Below are 16,741 nucleotides of genomic sequence, written 5' to 3'. Positions count from 1 at the left end.
AAGCCTCTTTGATGTCTCCCCCACTTCAAAAGCACATGTGGGTGTAAGTAGTGGACCCCTGACACAACCAAATCAGAACTTGGCTGGAACAAAGAGCATTCTGCCTGGAAGAAGGGCTTCTATGCTGTAGGAGGGACTGCCACTTTGCTACCTGCAGTGCCGTGTTGGCCTGCTGATTGCTGTGCTGTAAGAGGGACTGGCACTTTGCTACCTGCTTTGCTGTGTTGGCCTGCTGCTTCTTGGCTGGAAGTGAGAGGGACTGGACCTGGTCTCTATATCCTTGAACACAAGATTCTCCAAGGGCTTGCTGGCTTGTTTCCTGTTTTCTGAAGTCCCAAGGACACAAAATACTTCTTGCAACTATGCTGGTGCTAAGGACTCTGCAATCTGTGAATGATACCCTTGCCTGAGGTGCCTCCTCCAGTCCTGGGCCTAAGAAGTGGGTTTTGCAGTAGTTTTCTGTAGAAATTGACGCTGAGACACCTTATACATGCTGACCCATTAGAGTCTTGTGAATATATAGGCATGTCCTTAAGATCAGCAGATAACCAAAACTGTAAACTCCATGCACTCTACCACCCACCCGGTACAAAGACCAAATTTATAAACCAGTTATTAGAAATCATTACTACCAACTCTAACCCGCAGTATAACAATGCCTTCTTAGGAGATTTTAATATTCATTGGGAGGATCAGGTTGATAGTCAAATCACCATCCTTAAAACCTTCCTGGTAGAGCAATTGTTAGTCCAAGGATGTCATCTCCCCACCCACTCCAAAGGCTCCACCTTAGATTGGATCGTAGCTAAAGAGAAAGCGATAGAGAATATTGTAATCACACCCTGTGATTGGTCCGATCACCATATGATCACATTCGAAATCCCCTTTAAAAAAAACTAATCGTCTTCACAATCTATTAAACCCAAAAAATGGACCAGGGACACTCGAGGAATTAATATGGAAAACATAGCCGCACGCTGTGAATTCGATTTGCAACCACCCAAGAGCATGGTTCACGTCAGTGACCGCATGTTGCACTATAACAAGACAATGTCAAGCATTATCGAGGAGATGGCCCCTTTAAAACTGAAAAGGTTCTCTGACAAAGTCAAAATTCCGTGGTTCAATGATGCCCTCAATGAAGAAAGAAGATCAATGAGACTATCAGAACGCAAGAGAACCAGGTCAGCAGAGCTGCTTTAGAGCCAGAGAACCAGATCAGCAGAGCTGCTCTAGCTGACACTGACTGACTGACACTGACTGACTGACACTGACTGATTGACACTGACTGACACTGACTGACTGACACTGATTGACACTGATTGACTGACACTGACTGACTGACACTGACTGACTGGCACTGACTGACTGACTGACTGACACTGACTGACACTAAGTGACTGACACTGACTGACACTGACTGACTGACTGGCACTGACTGACTACTCTCTACAACTCTACTACTCACTCTCTACTACTCTCTCTCTACTACTCACTCTCTACTACTCTCTACTACTCACTCTCTACTACTATCTACTACTCACTCTCTACTACTTTCTCTCTACTACTCACTCTCTACTACTCACTCGCTACTACTCTCTACTACTCACTCTCTACCTCTCTCTACTACTCTCTACTACTCACTCTCTACTACTCTCTACTACTTACTCTACTACTCTCCTCTACTGTCTACCACTCACTCTCTACTACTCTACTACTCACTCTTCTACTCTCTTCACTTCTCACTCCCTACTACTCACTCTCCTACTCTCTACTACTCACTCTCTACTACTTGCTCTCTACTACTCACTCTCCACTACTCACTCTCTATTACTTGCTCTCTACTACTCACTCTCTACTACTCGCTCTCTACTACTCACTCTCTACGACTCACTCTCTACTACGCTACTACTCTTTATTACTCTCTCTACTACTCACTCTCTACTACTCTCTACTACTCACTCTCTACTACTCTCTACTACTCACTCTACTACTCTCTACTACTCTCTACCACTCACTCTCTGCTACTGTACTACTCACTCTCTACTACTCTCTCTCTACTACTCACTCTCTACTACTCACTCTCTACTACTCACTATCTACTACTCACTATCTACTACTCTCTCTACTACTCACTCTCTACTATTCGCTCTCTACTACTCACTCTCCGCTACTCGCTCTACTACTCGCTCTCTACTACACCCTTCCTCGCCCCACCTAACCCTACTGAGACAATCCAGGAAAACCTACAATAAAAGCATTATTAAATCTAAAAAATACTTTTTCAGGAACGAATTGGATAATGCAGTAAATAGACCCAGGAAACTTTTCGATCTACTTAAAGAACAATCTAATAAATCAGCTAAATTAGCACCAGTCATCACCATAAATAGCCTAAATAGTGAAGATTTCTCGGTCTTCTGTATAGACAAAGCTAACTCTTTGGAGAGGGAACTCCAAAAAGAAGCCGAAGACATTGAAAGAAGGAAGGATACGGTGGACGAAGAACTGGATCAAGAAGAATTAACTAAACCTAAAAACAATGCCAGATGGTCATGTTTTAAACCGGTCAGTGAATTAGACATTTCAACGATCATGTCGACCACTAAACCTAACTACCACTATAACGATCCCCTACCAGCAAAGTGCTGATCCACCATAAACCACCTGTTAATCCCATTTTGGACGAAGGTCATAAATGCCTCATTATCACAAGGACAAATCTTGGCCTGCCTTAAAACAGGACAAGTCACTCCTCTATTAAAAAAAACTAATAGAGAGCCCCTCTGATCCAAACAATTTCAGACCTGTCACTAACATTCCCATGTTAGCCAAAGTTCTGCAAAAATGTGTCCAACAACAACTGAGTCTACACATTTCTGATTTCAAGCTGTTAAATGTTTGCCAATCTGGCTTCCGTCCAAACCATAGTACAGAAACTGCAATTCTGCACATTGTAGATGAAGCATTGCTAAGTCTTGACCACAATGAAACCTGCCTCTTAATCTTGCTGGACCTGTCGTCAGCTTTCGACACGGTGAACCATGCCAAAATACTAGATAGGTTGAAAAACAGAATGGAACTAGAGGGTACAGTCCTTAATTGGTTCAGCTCCTTTCTTGAGAACAGATCACAAAAATGAATTGTCAACCAAACCCTTTCAGGCCCAACCAGTAACACAATCGGAGTTCCACAGGGATCAACGCTTTCGCCGGCGCTATTCAATTTATACGTTGAACTACTCACAGAAATATTACAAAAAGCAAACATCGCTTTCCACATGTATGCGGATGACACTCAGTTGTACATCAAGGTTGCATCAACAGAGGAGATAAAGACCATGAACCATGCACTATCAAGAACCCTCCAATGGCTAGCTAAGAATCACCTGAAGCTAAACCCTCAGAAAACCGAATTCCTACTGATTACACCACAGAAAAGCAAACTAAAGACAGCAGTATGGTTCAACCTTATCACTGCTCTAAATTGTACTCCAAAGATTGTCGACTCCACCAAATCACTGGGAAATACTCTAGATAAAAACCTGAACATGTTAGCACATATCAATACAATGGCAAAAAACGCCCGGTTCCACCTAAGCTACTTGCGAAAACTAAAACCATTCCTGAATAAAACAGATCTTAAAACAGCAGTTCAGCGCTGCTCATCTCAAGGATCGAATATGGGTGCACTACCTTGGCTGGGCTCCCCAATATCTCAACAGCCCCATTGAAAGCATGTCTTAATGCAGCCACAAGGCTGATAGCGGGATCCAAAAAGTCGACCATATCTCCCCTCATCTGAAAATACAGATTGGCTGCCTTTCGAAGCAAGAATTCAATTCAAGTTGGCATGCATCACTCATATAGCAATACACCACAAAACTCCAGGTTACCTTGCACAGAAACTCACACTTTCGGGAGGTAACCGATCCTCCAGGAGCAAAACAGACTTACTTCTGAAACCGGCTCACTTCTGCAAGAAAAAGACTTATGACCGAGCATTCTCAGGGGCAGCACTGAGAATTTGGAACACACTACCCCCAAACATTAGAAGAATTACATCCATCGCAACATTAAAAAGGGAAGCAAAATCGTATTATATGAGTAAATTTCTCCCATAAGGCCTTATTACAGAACTTCTGTCTATAAACTGCTCACTTGTGTTCATGGCCCTGCTAACCTTGGGATTGTACATAAGTTTATCTTTGTTCTTTAGAGGCGTTATGGTAATTTAACTACTGACTGTATATATGTTTATATGCTATACTGAAGTGTAAAACAGTAATGACCGTTTTTTCCTTAATGTCTCGTTTTGTCGAAACGCTCCTGTAAACCGCTCTGATACCCTATGTTGGGTCGTGTTCGCGCTATAGAAAACACGAAATAAATAAATAAATTTACGCCGATTGGAACCGACCAGTGCCCTCGGTGCCAAAAAAGTGCTGGATCGCCGACAACACAGGTCCCGTCTGCGAGACTTGACAATGATGCAGCACCAATCCTTCCACACTGACTGCGAGACTTGGCGTCGATGCAGCAAAATCCTTTGACACCGACCCGCGAGGCTCAACTCTGACGCATAGACCAAACGGCATGGATCGGAACCAACGTAGTGCAGCCTTCGATGGTGACACTTGCTCCGTACAAAGTACTTTATCAGCAGACCCTATGTGGGTTCTGTAGCCAGCCTGCCCACGTTCGCGGTGGGCCTGAACTTTGCATTTGCGACCTCAAGTAACCTTTTGGCTGCTGTTGACTTCCTAGCACTATTTTTGTATTTGATCTTTAAAAAAATCCTATCTCAATTTCTACTTATTGGATTTTTGTCATTTTGGTCTTATTTTACTCAGATAAATATTCTCTATTTGTCTAAACTGGTGTGGATTCTTTTTGTGGTGTTTTCACTGTGTTACTGTAATTAAAATATGCACAAATACTTTACACATTGCTTCTTAAGTTAACTGACTGATCTGTGCCAAGCTACCACAGGGTGAGCACAGGTTAATTTCTGTTGTGTATCTGACTTACCCTGACTAGGATTGTGGCTCCTGCTTTGACAGGGTGTATACTCTGCCAACCAGAGACCTCAATTTCTAACAGCGCTATGCAGTCAAAAGGGCGGCAGAGCAAGTAAAGAAAAATGTCATATTATGTTAAATACCGAGCATTGCTTTCGTTTCCCTTTGATGCAGTACAGCAAGGGGACTTGCTCAACTGTGTGATAGCTGCATAAATATGCCCCTTGGTGTCCAGGGTGTCAGTGTTGATATGAAAAACTTTAATAAATCAGTGACACAGTTATCAATTGGATAGGCTATGTGAGAGATATCTATAGAAGCATATATGGTCTGTGATACGTCTTTTTGTTTGTGTATAGGTCCATATAAGCACGTCTGGTTGCTAGAGTTAAGAGTATGCAGAACTCACCTGCGGAAGGTTATATCGTCTTTAATGAAAAACCTCCTGATGCCAGTATATTGACATGCACGTTGTACTTTTAGTACAAATTATCTGGGGACACATGTAGACAGTCCGGGATAGGCTCATCTTGTCTTCACAGTTTATAATACTCGACCTTGGGAGATGTTATATTGCCATGTAACAGCTATTGGTGATTGAAGTCATTTTATGTATGTGATACATACCATCTCATAAATGATTATGACAAGGAAAATAGTTCAATATTGTAACCTAAAGTACAGATCCAATTTTGATTTCTTTAAGATGGAAGTTATTTACAGTGCAGAGAAACAAACATTTTGGGGCCGGAAACAAAACCCAATTAAGAAAGTCTAGTTGCAGATGCGGGAGAAAAGGCACTCTCAGGCTCTGAATACGAAGCACTGTAGTAAACCGCATCCACATTGGTTATGTAAGCCCATCTTTAGAAACACACCACAGTCTTCGATGACAACGTATCACAAAAATGTTTCCATGTGAACTTTAGGAAATCTAACATTGCTAAAGACAAGAAATCTGCATTGGGAACCGTGCTATGTTTTTGGGCAAACACAATAAATATGCCAAACAAATTGCAAAAATATTTTAAAAAGAAGCCCAAACGTCCAGGAACTCCAGCCCTCGCACTAAAGCGCACTCCTTTCCAGGTGCTTGTGTACACATGATTGCACAAAATGCCATGATTGGAAGTGCAAGACAGCCAGTATGATAGAGTGTGCTGAATGCCTTGTTATATACTGTGGAGGTCAGAAGCAAATTGTCAATGACATATGATGTGTGTGTCAATATTTCTGGTAGGACTGAGAGGAAATGCAGAGCGTATTCCACACTAGTGATGAGGGAGCGTTCACTGCATACTCTGCATACCATTAGAGGGACGGAGCATCAGAGGGTGGTCATGTGGGATGGGAGTGGAAGGGAGAGCCCATAGGTTAAGTGAAACAGGCGCAGCCTTTGGGGTGGCCAGCACTTTTCAGGCAATAATAATAATAATGGCACAATACCTTTGATTGTTTGTCTGGTCACGGTTCTGGCTTATCATGAAGTAGCACAGAAGATGTGCATGCTGCAAAGCCCAATGTGTCACATGCAGATCACATGCATTTTCAATTGAAGCCATTTATCTTGTCAGTGCTTATCGTGAAAATCAGGCATGGAGTGTCCCTTATCTGAACCTATATTGCAGTCCATGAGCTTGGAACTTTGACTGCATCCAGTCTCACCAATGTCTTTCCCTATTCAATTCTGACCTTGCGCGGTGTGCATTTTTACATGTACATTGGTTACCTGTACTTTCAGTTTGTGTATGTTTCCGAGACATGCAAAGTGGTCTGGGAAGAAGCTCGCCACCAAGTATATTATCTCCTGGTGTATTGACAGATGTCATCCCTCAAATCAAACGGGACTTCTTTTAGCAACAGGTAAGGATGTCCCATTCTGGGATGCAAACATGTAATCTGCAGACTGCCCGCCTCTGTTGTTCGTGCATAACATAATGAGCTCGCTTATTCTCTCATTTTTACTCACTATGTGAAACTGGGCAAGTGACTTTCCCTGATCATTTAAAACGGACTATTTTTATCTAAATTCTTGGCCTAACCCTAAAGTGAGACTTTTAATTTTGCACATTGCCTAAATGGGTTTTGTCAGCCTTCTGTGTTTGCCACATTTGAATTTGTATAGGGGAGCACATTAAAGACCAGATGTGTACTATTTCAATTCTGACTACTGATTTAGAACCTGGTAAAACCATTTAATGAGTTACCTCTTTGAAGTGAGACATCATCAGCCATACTTGGCGCCCTAGATTATGTTCTTGTTTATATCTGGCAAAGTCCTGATGAGTGTCACATGGTGTCATTAGGGATCAGGAGTTAAAAAACCTTTGATGGTTTTATTGCATCCTTCTCTTTTGAAGCAAGACACTTTCAATCAAGCCTGTTTTCCATCTCCTGATTCTCATCTCCTTGTTTGTCTGCTAAAAGGCATCTTGTGTTTCTTATGGTGTTCTTAAGATTCTGGGTCGGTGAGGGTGGTACTAAAACCTGTGATGGTGTCCTTGTATCCTCCTGCCTCTTTGAAGTGAGCCATTTTTAGTCAAGCATGATATCCCATGTCCAGAGTCTGATCTCCTTTTTAGGTCTCTCCTACGCAGCGCGCATGCGCTGCATAGGAGAGAGACCTTTAGCTAGCGGCACAACTTTGGGGGAAAAAACGTGCACTTGTTGCATTGCTTGGTGGTGCCACATGAACGCAATCATCGCGCCTGGCTGCATGCTCCCGCAAGGGAATCGTGTAGGCCCCCTCCAGCTGCTGCTGCACAAGGTGCGTGCTTGTGCTGGTTTTTAAGGTTGCTTTACGGCATCACTGCTTTCGCCCTCCCACACAAATGCATTCCCCTGGTTACTTTCACCATCGCAGCTTTGCCCTCCCACCACCCTCTTACACAAAAGCAGCATTTCCCTTATCAGAGAGGTCTCCAACACTAATACTGTGTTGTAACCTGCTGAACTCTCAGCAAACACGGAGTGAGCCTGTTTGTCAACAATACTGCTGCACACCTTGCCTCAGTTTCTGTTCACTTGTTTTCTACCATTTTGCCGCTTTTTGTCTCGCTCCCAGCACCAAAACTGTACCATGGCGTCCTCATACTTGTACCGAGCTGCCTCCTTGCGAGCCGGCAGATGGTTTTTGGTGGGGTAGCTCTGCCATGTTCAGAATACAACACAATTATACAGTGAGTGGAGTGCATACATAGTTCATCCTCAGTAGTATCATATTCCCAATTCATTTTGGTTGCTTTCATCAACCTTCGTCAGGGGTACACTACAAATTCAGACAACAACATTTTAGACTTCATGTTTTAAAATGCATGTCATATCATTACAATATCATTATTCATTATGTATTAAAAACTCAATCAGCGCTTTCCCTCTAGTGCCTCACAATGCTGAACTACTCTAAATCAACTCTCCTCCATTTCTGTTATGCTTTACAATCCCACTTTAGAAGACATCTACAAGACTGTCTCCCACTAACTCCGATGACAAAACCTGCCCATTGCCTCTCGTTCCACATTAAATAACAATCCCTCTCGTACCTGTGAAGATTTTCGTAAACCTAATTCTCATTCCTCGAACCGGTTAAAGGCTCTTTCACATTTGCCTCTATTTTAAGCATATCACGTTTTGAGACCCGCCCCATGTTGTTACCTGAATTTTGCCACTTTACTACGAGACCCATAAACCACTGGTACGGCTCCTGTATGTTGAAATCACCTATATGTGAATCCATAATCTATCTCCCCCTTCGATTCAATAGTCCCTCAGTATTAAATAGATTGCTCCGCCCACCCTAACGATTTATAACTCTGCACCTATTAAAAAGATTACATTCTGAGTTTTAGTGAATTAAAAAGTACACATATTAAACAGGACTTTCAAGGTTAAAATGCATCCACTGAATAACTATATGATATAACGTCTCTCTTATGTTTGTAACTTCAAATCGTCTTTCACGTTCATTGCTGTTTTAGAGAGCATTGAATATATGGATGAAATGGAGTTCACTCCACTCTATAATTGTGATGTACTTTGACAGCCCAACCTGGAGTAGCACCCACAGATTAAAAAGTTAAGACGGGTGAAAATCAGGGTCACATGTGAAACCTACACTCCTCATTATGGGGAGCAAGTTTGAACTGCTCTAAAACATACAGGAGCCGTACCAGTGGTTTATGGGTCTCGTAGTAAAGTGGCAAAATTCAGGTAACATTAAGGGGCGGGTCTCAAAACGCGATGTGCTTAAAATAGAGGCAAATGTGAAAGAGCCTTTAACCGGCTCGAGGAATGAGAACTAGGTTTACAAAAATCTTCACAGGTACGAGAGGGATTGTTATTTAATGTGGAACGAGATGCAATGGGCAGTTTTTGTGATGTAAGTTAGTGGGGAGACAGTCTTGTAGATGTCTTCTAACATGGGATTGTACAGCATAACAGAAATGGAGGAGAGTTGATTTAGAGTAGTTCAGCGTTGGGAGGCACTAGAGGGAAAGCGCTGAATGAGTTGTTTTAACAAAGTACATATTGAATAATGACATTGTAATGATATGACATGCGTTTTAAAATATCAAGTCTAAAATGTTGTTGTCTTAATTTGTAGTGTACCCCTTACGAAGGTTGATAACAGCAACCGAAATGCATTGGGAATATAATATTACTGAGAATGAACTAGGTATGTTTCCTGCCGTAAAAATAAGGCTCGGATGGGCATATTTACCACATCAGAATTAAATACATAACAGTTTTTGATGTGACGGACGAAAAGGAATTAAAAATTGAGAACTGGAATAAATGGATTAAAACGGCAAAACTGGATCAATTTTTGGAATCTTTTGTGCGACAAAGCCTTTTAGCAGTGCTTCCGGTATAGGAGCGAGATTATGTTCCCTAATCCATTGTCATGTTCAGAATACGAGCCAGGTAAGTAAAGCTTCTAAGAAACTAGGGGCCAGATGTAGGTAATACCATTTTACAGACTCTAAAATACAGAATTTTACCGATTACCCTGATTGGGAGGGGGGTGGTTGCACCTGATTGGTTGACTCCTGAGTTCCACTTTTCTTTCCTAGCCGATTCGGTATTAGCCTTTCAGAATTTACCGATTCGGTATTTACCAAATCGGTATTTTGGCCCATAGGAATGAATGGGAAATACCGATTCGGTAAATACCGATTTGGTAAATACCGAATCGGTAACTACCGAATCGGCTAGGAAAGAAAAGTGAAACTCAGGAGTCAACCAATCAGGTGCAACCACCCCCCTCCCAATCAGGAAGTGGCTACACCCAGGCAGCTGGAAGCAATTAGAAGGTTCTGGAGAGGCTGTGAGAGCAGAGCTGAGTCCCTGAGCCACAGGAAAACGTTTGTGCTTTTAAATTTAGAAAATGGCAAGCAGCAGTGAAAAGGAACTTCAGAGAGGAAGAGAAAAATAAAATTCAGCACCATGGAGCTGCAGGTCCTCGTGGAGGAGGTGGTGAAAGAACACCATAAATTGTTTGGAAAGCAGTCCCTGACTATGGCTGAATCTGCCAAAAGAAAGATTTGGCTGGAAATACAGTCCAAGGTGAATGCAGTAGGAGTGACTCCACGGGACATAGATGGCCTGAAAAAGAGGTGGTACGACCTCAGGAGCTTGACTAAGAAGAAAATTGCAGAGCTCCATAAAGAGGCAAACCGAACTGGAGGAGGGTAGAACCGTGCACCTCCCCTGACTGAGCTGGAGGAGCTGGTGGAGTCCACATAGAACCAGAGAGAGTCTGTGGACTGGGAGATGCAGACAGCTCAGCCAGAGCTGCCACAAGAAAAGGTAGGAAGCATGCACAGCAATCACCACCACCCCATCACCTTCCCTTTCCCCTATGTGGCAGTGTTAACCCCACTCCAGTAGAGGTAGCAGTAAACCGAAGCAATGCATTATGGGAGATGTAGTCATTGAAAGACCTACCATGTCATACAGCACATCAAGCAGCAAGTTATGCAAAACATATCAGTCATAATCAAGCTGAGGCAATATGTACAGTGTTTCAGTGAGAAGAATTTAATTGTATAAGCAGTGAGGCAGGAGCACAGACCTAATGTATGCTTTTATGTCCACAGGCGAGACATCTCGCAGGCATACCAGGGAGAAGGAAGGCACTGCTCCACAGAGGGATGACAACCAGGAGGCAGGCACAAGTGCAGGAATGTCATAGAGGACACTGGTGCACTAACAACACAGTCACCATCCCAAGAGCTTGAAATGTCTCCACAGCTGCAGTCCTCCCCAGAGCGTTCAGGATCCCCTCTGCTACTGTCCTCACCTGAACTGCCTGCGTCACTGCCGCAAACAACACCTGCAGCTCAAAAGAGTAGGAGGCATACAGTTGCCCCACTGGTTGAAATGGAAACATCAGCAGGTGACATGGAGGGGGATGACACTCCAACCTTGGCTGGGGAAGGAAGCACCGCCACACAGCAGTCCAGCACAGAGGATGCCCGCACAGGTACCAGACGCCACAGGCCCAGAGATAGCAGTGCTGCACAACATGTGGAGGGTCCCAATGTCTTCCGTGGGCTGGAGGGTAGCATGGTAAAGATTCAAAGAATGCAGGGGAAGGCCATCCAGTCTGTGCAACGCCAGATGAGGCACCTGAATGTAAACATGGAAAACATAGGGAAGGGCATCAGTGCACTGGTTGATGAGAACAAAGAGATGGCATCAAGTAAGAGGGAGATGGCTGCAGGGATGCGGGAGATGGCCACATGGGTGCGGGACATTACACAATCGGTGCAGCTTCTGTGCACAAAACTGGACCAGGACAGGTCAACAAGGCGCAAGGACAGGAGGCAAGCACAGCAACACACTAAGGCAGTGAACCGCCTGGCCACAGCCACTTTCCTTCTATGCAGACGATGCATCAACATGCAAGAGGGACTTACAAACAGCAGCAATGAGGTGTCCAGGGGCCTTTCAAGGGTGACGAGTGCTGTAGAGGTGCTGCTTAATGCACAGTCAGCACAAACTGCTGCTCTGGATGCACCTGAAAGCGAGGAAAGCACCAGTAGGAGCAGCATGACAAGCCCCCCTGTTGTTGAGACACGGAGGAGCAGCATGCGCCATGGTGATCCAACAGCCCACACACCCAGTGATGACAGCCAGCCACTTTCATCTGGCACCGGTAGGCATGGCCGTAAATGACTTATGCTGCCCACACTCCATGACCTTTAATGGGGAAGTGAGCCAGGACTACCATTATTACATGGATAACATTTGTGTTGCACATTTGTGCCCTTGAGTACCTGCGTAGTGCCAATGATTAAACTACGTTGGGTACTCACTCAAAAGTAGTTCCGTGTGATCTCTGCCCGTCTCTGTCTGCCACCTGTTGCTGGTGCAACTCCTGCTGTGTTGGGTTCAGGCAGTGCATGTTCATCATCCTGGTCCTCATAGTCGCTCAATTCCACCTCTGTGCCCTTCTTTGTAGCAAGGTTGTGCAACATTGCCAAAGTTGCAATTATCTTACAGCAGATGAGTGGTGAGTACTGCCGTGCCCCTCCGCTTTTGTGGAGGCAGCGGAACCTGCTTTTTAACAGCCCAAAGGTGCGCTCCACAATATTCCTAGTGGATTTGTGTGCCACGTTGTATCGTGTCTGTTTCAGGGTTGAAGGGTTGAGGTAGGGTGTCAGGATGAACGAGCGGATGGCTTATGCGCTATCCCCTATTTGTAAATGAGGGAGCCATTAATCACATGCACACAAACAAATACATCTGCAATATCTATCAGGGTGTGTCACAGTGTTTTACCTAGCAGGTATCCCTCTCAGAATTCCCCCGCTGTCAGGCGTGTGTAGATCCCACTGTTCTGAAAGATGTAGGAGTCATGGGTACTTCCTGGGAACTTGGCCACTATGTCTGTGATAATGTTGTTGGCATCACAGATTACTTGTACATTGATAGAGTGGGTTGACTTCCTGTTTCTGTAAATGTACTCTGTGGCAGCAGGTGGGCATATTGGGATGTGGGTGCCATCAATACAGCCGATGACGTGTGGGAACTGTGCAATTTGATAAAAGTCAGTCTTGGTATTGAGCAGTTCCACGTGTGTGTTAGGGAAGCAGATGTAATGATGCATCCTCTGCATCATGACCTCTAGGAACTTCCTGAAGAAATGGGACTGGCAGCTCTGGGACACCCCACTTACCGCAGCAATCACCCCCTGGTAACTCCCAGATGCAAGCAGGTGTAGGCTGCAGAGCACCTGCACATGGGGTGGGATGGCATCCGCCCTTGGGGTTGGGTGCTCCAAAAGTGGGTGAAGGTCCCTGATCAAGTCCAGGATGGTTTGGGGGTGTAGCCTGTATCTTTGCAATATCTCTGGCTCAGTGAGTTGAAAGAGCGTTATCCTCTGTCTGTAGACTTGCTCCTCCCTTCTCCAGACCCTCTCTCCTGCTGCCTGTAGCCGTAGCCGCCTTGCAGTGTGGCCATTCTGGGGCCTTTTTTATATCCTGCACCTGGTTATCACCTGCTTTCAATCTATGGTAATTACCGACTCTTAAATACCGGATTTCATGAAATTCGGTATTTTAGAAGTTACCTACATCTAAAAACTCATTTTTTACCATTTCCCATTTACCGATTCGGTAAATAAGAATTCGGCAAATACCGATTCGGTAAATTCGGATTTGGTATTTTCCGATTCGGTAAATTCCAAATCGGTAAATTCCGATTCGGTAATTTGCGATTCGGTAACTTACCGACTCGTATTTACCGAATCAGTCTTTTTTGGGCTCCTACATCACAAAAGCCCAATACCGGTCGGCAACGGCCAAAATTCGGTATTTCCAGCCGTTACCGACCGGTATTCGCCTACCTACATCTGGCCCAAAGAAGCATGTCTGAGCCTTAATTCCAGCCTATCAGTGTTCAAGAGCATGGGGTTAATGTTGCTAAATTGACTATTAGCTAAGACGTAATGACTCAGCCATGTGCAGCAGCCCCAGGCAACATTGCACGTATTACCCACACTGTGCTCATTCTCAACGAAGCCCTGTACTTGTTATTTGACACTGCACTTAATTGGCCAATCTCAGCCTATGCTGTATCAATGCTGTGGACGCCCTCTGCCACTGCCAAGTTATGCATGGTCTTGGCTACATTTACACATCTTTGGCCATGCCCTTCAAAATATGATCTTGTGAGCCTCCGTACAGACCACACTAGATAACGTTGCCAAATCTTGCACAGTCTGTCTAAGCGCTCAGCCATGCTCTAAACCGACCAGCAATACACACTGCCATGCTGTGGTTTGTGGCCACAAAAGCACCACACATCATTAGGGACCGTGTCAATCTCTCCTTTGGTTCAGTTGATGGTTTTCAGTGATAACTCTGTAGGGGAGACATGGTCTCCTTTCCTTTCTCCACCATCGAAAATAGATACAATCTCATTACTGATTAGTTGGAACCCACCACAGTGGTTGCTAATTAGTGTGTTTATCTTGATTGCTTTTGGATTTACAGTGTCCGATTGACACATGGATTCTTATCCTTATGCTTTGAGACAGAAATCTACTTTCACTTCTTACTTGTCTAGGAGAAATATATTTTAGGACCTTGACTAAAGACAATTGAGGACTTCGGTTCTGACTGAATTAATGGGAAGCTTCAGGGAAGGGGTAGAAGGTAGATTACTGGGATATGGGGGGGGGGGGGGCAGAAAAACAGTTCAGTGTTGATGGTAGTAAATTTGAGCCTATGCAGTTTTGCACATCGTAAGCATCTCTTAAAATTGGTGAGCCTATATGACAAGGTGATTCAAAGCTGTGTGACAGTTTTATTGAACTGCATGCTGACTTCATAGTATATAATGTCCAGGAGAGCATACTTAAAACAAGCATTGGCATAGCCAATAGGTCTCGCCTTTGGGACATTATAAGTGTTTAGCCATGCAACAGTTAACGTAGCACCACGGATATTGTGTTGCATAATTAAATACTTATAAGGTCTCAAAGGCGAGACCTATTGGCTATGCCAATGCTTGTTTATGTTTGCCAAAAGGAGTGTTGTGTTTCACACGGTGTCATTAGTGTTCAGGAGTTAATCAAAGTTTTGATGGTTTCTTTGCACTCTTCTGTAACATTAAATGGATCCATTTTAATTCAAGCCTGCCAACCCATGTCCAGATTCGGATATAATTGGTTGTCTGTCAAAATTCAGTTATGCTTTCTATATCAACTGAGTTGGAGACGCCAGGCAGATTAAGATGTCCCCTAGAAGCTGGTGCTCTAGTCAAGAATAGATCTAATGGACTGGGTGATCATGACAGGACACAGGGCAACCACACATTTATAATTTTCACTCCCTCAGCCCCGTTTTCATTGCTAAATTGAACAAGTTGTCTGCTCTTAAGTGTGGATTAGCTAAACACCAAGGTCTGTACAATATTTACACCAGGCTTCTCCAATGACTAGCTCATGAGCTGGTGATTGCTCTCCAGCTACCAGGCAGCAGCTCCCTTCTGTGTATCCAAGTCTATTACCAGTGGCGGCTTTGGAATTTGAAAGTGGTAGGGTGTAAGAGCAATGAATGAAGTATAGTGCGTGTGAGAGAAGCAAGCACACATATCACCTAAAGGTAGTTTTAAGTGGTGGTTGGCAGGAAATTTCGAAGAATTCCCTTTACTCTTTCAGGATGTACTTTATTTTAGCTGTTGGCAGTCACTTGTGCACACTGATTCGCCATGAGTGTTAGTAAAAAAAGCGGATGGAATTTAGTTGTACAGAAATGCATCCCACTGCACTGGCGGTATAGTGAGAACTGGGTATGTTGCTCTGTGTCTGCAACTGAAGTGCTAAGGGGGAGTGTGTTTAATTGGAGCACTTTAGGAGGCAGCATTCTAGATTGTGCCAGACTGAGACTACAAAGCAACCAAGACTGAGGTTTCTGAAAAGAGTCATGTATCCAGCATGTACCGTTTTGTGTTTAGAAAGCTAGTTGCCTAATTTAATGGGATAATGTAACTCACTTTATAGACACAGAACGCAAAAGTTCTGCATATGTGAATTTCAGAAGCATTGTTTATTTATTGTTTTTTTTCAGCCTGGCACAGTTTAAAATGGTTATGCTGCCAAAGGCCCGGGAAGTGCCTAATTTATTTCCTGCTGCAGTGCTGTGGTCTTTACTTTAACTTTCTAGTGCTAGTTTCTTTCTTACTGCCGCTGCTGCTAAAGAGAAAGACAGGGAAAGGAAAAAGCGGGAAAGGAAAAGCGAGAACAGATCAACAGGAGAAGGAGTCTAGGACAATGCGTGAAAGCAAGAAAGAAAAGTAAGGACGACAAGCGAGAGGTTGGGATCGCAGACAGAGTTACTGCACACCATCATCCTGACCTGTGGCATTTCTGTTTCTCACAAGGTGGCAGTGTCTTGGCTTCTCCCCCGCACATGCCACGAAGTAAATAAAATAAATATAAAAGTCAATAAACTTACTTACCTATACCTACACGCCTTCAAGTTCCGACTCCAGACTCCCGATTCCCGCCGTCCTGTTCCTGTTCTTGAATTCCCAGTCACGCAGGAAGGCTGCAGGCAGCCTCCCTCCCCTCCACCACAGCACAGCGCTGTGATTGGTTCGGCCGGCTGCCCCAACCACATCATTTCTCTCTGTATGCTGCAGCATACAGAGAGCAGGGAGAGTGGGTGGGGTTACTCGAGGGCAGGGGGGAGCGGCTTGCCCACTGTTCTT

The sequence above is a fragment of the Lissotriton helveticus genome, chromosome 1_1 (assembly GCF_964261635.1).
Source record: "Lissotriton helveticus chromosome 1_1, aLisHel1.1, whole genome shotgun sequence".
In the NCBI taxonomy this organism is placed as follows: domain Eukaryota; kingdom Metazoa; phylum Chordata; class Amphibia; order Caudata; family Salamandridae; genus Lissotriton; species Lissotriton helveticus.
The sequence above is the reverse complement of the archived record's forward strand: the minus strand, read 5'-3'. Positions refer to the sequence as shown.